The sequence below is a fragment of the Aethalodelphis obliquidens genome, unplaced genomic scaffold, assembly GCF_003676395.1.
Source record: "Aethalodelphis obliquidens isolate GAN/ISIS:26980383/991018 unplaced genomic scaffold, ASM367639v1 scaffold9, whole genome shotgun sequence".
Classification (NCBI taxonomy): domain Eukaryota; kingdom Metazoa; phylum Chordata; class Mammalia; order Artiodactyla; family Delphinidae; genus Aethalodelphis; species Aethalodelphis obliquidens.
Window position 1 is genome coordinate 428325 of NW_020837953.1, and position 6167 is coordinate 434491.

The following is a 6167-nucleotide window of genomic DNA, read 5'->3' on the forward strand; positions in this document are numbered from 1 at the left end:
TTACTGGGGAAATGAACTGGAAAACGGAGGGGAATGATAATTTGGGTAGTCTCTGCTTTGTCACATCATCTCAATTAAGTATCAGTAGATTTCACTTAGTTCACTTACCTGTGGGCAGATTTTTATTTAGTGAATTAAAGGAATGTTCAAAAAACAAAGTAGTCCTGAAACTGAGCCCAGCGCTGTGTTTCCCTGAGGAGATATGATGCTGAATCCTATTCATTTCTTGAGGAATGATGTTTATATCGGTCATTAAGGATTAATACTAACCAGTCTTTAAATCAAATGAAGTCAGGGGATCTGAATGTGTAACTTCTGGCATTGTGTGGGAATTTTGGTGCTTAATTAAAATGTGACAAATTAGATGTTTTTAATGGTTTTATGTTAAAATTAACGACATACAGAAGTCAGCTCTGGACACAAACATGTAATTTGACTTTTAAGAGAATATGAATTTACTTCTTTGGGGAACTGGGGTGGACACAGGTTGCATCATTATCCTCTAATTGGAGGCAGCTGTGTCATTTTACTTTTTACCAAGTCTTCAGGAGATATGATCTTGCATTCTTTTTAATTTAATATTTGCATTCTTTATATGAAGAAACTCATAAGTGGATTAGATAGAAAAATGATACATTGATAGAGTTGCATAAAATGTTAGCTTTTGCCCTTCACTCCTGAATTCATTCATAACGTTTTAAATGTATAAGATATTTGAGTTACTTAAGCAGTCTGACTTCAACAACAAGGCAGTGCCAGTAAATGAGGGATCACATCTGTTGATAAAGTTTAGGTGTTAAAGTAGTTACTGGTAACCATCTTTTTTCCTTTAATTTATTGTTACTAGAGTGATACTTAAATATATACAAACAAAAATACATTTTCCACTAACAAAATCAAAAGATTATATATTACAAACGAAACTACAACACTGTTAAAGTTCAAATAAGGTAAGCTCTTTTTTGTGTGGTAAAGTATATATATAATACAAAATTTGCCATTTTAACCTTTTTTAAGTATACAGTTCATTGGCATTAATTACATTCAGAATGTTGTGCAACTGTCACCACTACTTCGAAAACTTTTTCATCACGCAAAACAGAAACTCTGTACCAATTAGGCAGTAACTCCCTATTTTGCTCTCCCCCAGTCCCTGGTAACCTCTAATCTACTCTGTCCTGAAGAATTTGCCTACTTTATAGATATTTCATATAGTTGGAATCGTACAATATTTGTCTTTTTATGTCTGGTTTATTTCACTTTGCATAATGTTTTCAAGGTTCATTGATATTGTGGCATGTTTCAGAATTTCATTCCTTTTTATGGATGAATAATAATGTTCCACTGTATGTATGTACCACGTTTCTTTTATCCATTCATCTGTTGATGGACACTTGGGCTGTTTGCCTGTTTTGGCTATTGTTAATAACGCTGCTGTGAATATTTGTGTATAAGTGTCTGTTTAAGCCCCTGTTCAATTCTTTGGGGTATGTATCTAGGAGAAGAAAACTTTTACAGAAAGCTAATTGAAGAAAATATTTTCATGACCTTAGATGGGTTAAGTCTTCTTAACCAAGATCTCAAAAACATAAACCATAAAGGAAAAAAAAATCATTGAATTTGATACATTAAAATTAAGAAATTCTTTTCTAAAAAGAATATCATAGACCAAGTTAACAGTTAATAGACTGAGTTAAAGAATACTAGCAACAGGAATTGATATGTGGAATATACAAATCAACAAGAAAATGATAGGGAACTTAATAGTTAAATGAGCGCCATAAACTAAAGATGATTCACAAAATCACCCAAATAACTAATGTGTAAATAAAGAGATACTTCTGGGCACTTACCCCAAAATACTCATACTCCTGTCCACAAGGGGACATTGTACAAATATGTCTCTTATAGCACTGTTTGTGGTAGCAGGAAGTTGGAATTAACCTAGATGTGTACACTAATTGGAGAATGGATGTATCTTCTGTAACACTAGGCAACAATTACAGGCACTTTCCTAGATGTACATACAGCTACATGGAAATGTCTTAAAATCTTAGTGTACTGTGAAAATCGTTTGAAATTGAACAAGATCCACAACAGTATCACTTGGATAAATTTAAAATGCATATTTATTCAAAGAACATCACATGTTTTTCAAGAATAAATATGTTTCCAAGTCATATACCCAGTTAAGTATATGCCCATTATTTGTGTGGTGCCTGTGGGTGGGTGAGTGGGATTATGGAGAATTATAGTGGAGATCAAAGATTAAGAACAGGAAAACAGGAAATTTGATGATCACTGCTTAACATTCTTGACTTTAATGTGTACTTCTAAAGTTTTCTGATTTACTTTTCTTGCTATAGACTTTGCACCTATAGAAAAGCCTACTCCTTTAAGTAAACAATTCAAGATTTTTTGCATTTAGGCTGCAAATAAAATTTCATGGTGAAAACAATCAGAAATGACAGGAAAGGAGAAATTAAATTTCACCCAGTTCCTCCAAACCACCACCAACCATCTTCACAGAACAAAGGTGTGGTAGGACAAAAGATACGTCAAATCCCTGGAACCTGTGAATATTATCTTACTTGGAAAAAGGGTCTTTGCAGATGTGATTAAATTAAGTATCTTGATATGAAGAGATTATTCTAGATTATCTGGATGGGCCCTAAATCCAATGACAAGTATCCTTATAGGAGACAAAGGATTAGACACAAACACCCACACAGAAAACAAGGTGGTGTGAAGACAAAGGCAGAGATTGGGGTGACGTGGCCATAAGCCAAGCAATGCCAAAGGAGCACCTTAGAATGGATTCTCCCCTAGAGTCTCTGTAGGTCATATGACTGCACTGATAACCTTGATTCTAGACTTCTGGCATCCAAAACTGTGAGAGTAAATTTCTAGTTTTAATCCACTAAATTTGTGGTAATTTGTTACAGTAGCTGCAGGAAACTAATGTAGACAAATATGAAGTTGTTTTCTTGTGGTTTTAGGGCTTCTCACACAAGAGATGTTGACACCCTTTGTACAAAATAGCTTCCCACAATGTAGTGGCCCTCCTGTTTTCCCTCTTGAAGACCTATAGTAACCTCTTGGTCCATTAATTGTTAAGTGGTCTTTCTTTTCCCAATAGATTTCAAAAAATCTGCCCTAGCTTATCAAACAAGTACTTCATGCTATAGAATTTGGCTTCAGGCTATTTCGTAGGAGAGAAATAAACACATAATTTTAGGTTTCATACTCTATTGTCAATGAACAAGTGGACATAGGCATATTTAACTGAGTAAAATATTTCTCAGTATGAGATATTTTTTAAAATTTGTAGTTTTATATTTAACAGTACAATAATATACTTGTAATAATTTATATATCGTATATTAACGCATATATGTGGAACCTAGAAAAATGGTACAGATGAACCGGTTTGCAGGGCAGAAATAGAGACACAGATGTAGAGAACAAACATATGGACACCAATGGGAGAAAGTGGGGGGAGTGGGGGTGGTGGTGTGATGAATTGGGAGACTGGGATTGACATGTATACACTGATGTATATAAAATTGATGACTAATAAGAACCTGCTGTATAAAAAATAAAATAAAATTCAAAAATAAAGTAATTTATAACTGGCACTGTATTATACATAAGTGTATAATATAGATGCTTAAAAACAGGTTTAATTTTTAATTTTGGTGAGGGAATATGGACTTAAATATTGAAACCTTTACAGCTGATAGTTTTCTTAAAAATTAAGTAGGGAGAGCAGTTTCTTCTTTGCTGGGATAGTTGATAGAAAAGGATGTTGACAATACCTTGTAGAGTTGTTTGCATTTAAATATCAGTCAAACAAGATATAAAATTTTAAAAGTACCATACAGATTCGTTTATTCTATTCCTCAATTTACAGCTAAGAAAAATGGAGATCCGGAGAGGATTAATCCTACAACTAGTTATCGACAGTTTTCTCTTCAAGATTTCCTTTCTGTCTAATGCTTTACCACACTGACTTAATTTGGTTGTCTTTGGAGCAGGTCTTCAAATTGTTTTAGCAGAGAATAGCAACTAGTGCTATGCTTTGGTGATCTGGCAGTGGTGTGTAGGAGGCATTGAAGACAAGTGCATTATCTGGAGTTTTGGCTATGAGTAACAGAAACCTCAATTTAAATTGGCTTTAATAACGTGATAGTTTATTATATTATATACCAAGGATCTGGAGATATGGTAGTTCTAAGATTTGTTAATTTAGAGCTTAAAGACAAAGTGAAAGATCCAAATTCATTATTCCCTCCTTCCCTTCCTTCTTTCCCTCCTTTCTTCCCTTCTTCCTTCCTTCTCTTTGTCATCTTCAGTTCCTTTGGTTAGCACCACTTGCTATGTAGTTACTTTCAGAGGCGGAAAAACATCTCTTTTTCTCTCACACATATCTTCTTAAAAGCAGATAAGCCTCCCATTGAACTTGTCTCATAGATTATTATCTCATTGGTGATTGATTACATGCCCAGGCTGAACCAAACCCGTGGAAAGAGGATGGAATTACCACCATAGAACTAGGTGTTGAGGAGCCAGAATTACATAATTTGAGGGGAAAGAAATGCTGTAATAAGATTGCTAAATTAGATACAAAATTGGATCATGTATTAATAGGTAATTAAACTATAATCTTTGGGGCTATTTTCTCTACAGGACAGGGGAAACAAGACTAAAAGGACACCCTATCATTTTTCTATATGTTAACTGGTAATGTGACAAGATTGTAAATCATCTGGGTCCTAATCAATTTTTAGTTAAATAGTTCTGTTTCCTGAGAGTCAAATGAGCTGCAGGTGGGCTTATTAGAAATGCATGATATTAAAAGGCCATCCAATCTTATATTTTCCTTATTTCCAACTTCTGAATACTTTTTTTTTCAACAGGGATAAGTGAGATTGTCAGAGGAGATGGCATAGGAAGAAAAAAATAATAGGACAAAAGGCCCAGTTCCAATCTGTGCACATATTCCAAATTAGGCAAGTTTTTACCATATGACTTAACTTACTTCTACTGGCTGGGCTTTCCTTTTTCTTTGTTTCCTTTATATGGTCTCAAAACATGTAAATTCTAGTCATCCATTCTTTTCTTTCTTTGCTTAATACTCATAGTAGTTTCGTCTGTGACGTTACCATTAAAAAGGTTTTAATTTATACTTAAATTCATAAATAACATTCATAAATGCCAAGACAAAGCAATTTGATCTTCGGAGGAAATCCCCAAGTGCGTGACAGCACCTAGCATGGTATCTAGAACATAAGTGCTTTGTAAGTGTTATTTGAACATTAACATTTATAGTTCACTAGAATAAACTCCCTGTTGGCAGATTGTATCTTATTCCCTGTTCTGTGTATAATGCCTAGCACAGTGCATAGACTGTAGGAATTAAGTATTTGTTGAATAGTTTTTAAAACCAAATTTATTTTTAAAGTGAAGAATGCGCTACAGCAGTGTTCTTCAAACTCTGGTTGCATAACCCCTAAAAGAAAATTTTTTTTAATCCCTACCCTTTGCATGTTTTAAGTTGACATTTAAGTTTTGTCATAAGTTTAAATAGTTGCAAAGGATATAATTTCTAGTTTGCAAATATTGACGTATTTAAATAAAACTGTTACATCAATTTTAAAATGTATCCAACAGAGTATAAATACCATAGAATTTAAAATATCATTGACTTTAAAAAGACATGAATGAACCCTTCACTATTATAATTTTTACATTGTTTCTTCTTCTCCTTGAATTTTTATTTCTATTCCCATTCTCCAACAGAATTTTACCCCAATATGTTTCTTTTAATCTTTTTTTAAAATTTAATTTAATTTATATTTGGCTGTGTTGGGTCTTTGTTGCTGCACGCGGGCTTTCTCTAGTTGCGGCGAGCGGGGGCTACTCTTCGTTGCGGTGCGCGGGCTTCTCATTGCGATGGCTTCTCTTTTGCGGAGCACAGGCTCTAGGTGCACGGGCTTCAGTAGTTGTGTCATGAGGGCTCAGTAGTTGTGGCTTGCGGGCTTAGTTGCTCCGGGCCATGTGAGATCCTCCCGGACCAGGGCTCGAACCCATGTCCCCTGCATTGGCAGGTGGATTCCTAACCACTGCACCACCAGGGAAGTACCCCCAATATGTTTTTTTTTTCG

The 6167-nt window shown here is 34.6% G+C and overlaps 1 protein-coding gene across 5 annotated transcripts in view; it reads left to right on the plus strand.

Annotated features, from left to right (window-relative positions):
* The window catches only part of TM2D1 (TM2 domain containing 1), a 56160-nt gene that overhangs the window by 42027 nt on the left and 7966 nt on the right, over window positions 1-6167 (plus strand). The window contains exon 7 of one of the 5 annotated variants that reach the window (XR_003433193.1): window positions 4920-5012. The exons of the other annotated variants lie outside the window; for them this stretch is intronic. The gene's annotated coding sequence lies outside the window, so the exon portion shown is untranslated. Of the gene's footprint in view, window positions 1-4919; window positions 5013-6167 lie in introns of those variants that run through there. 5 annotated transcript variants of the gene reach the window in all.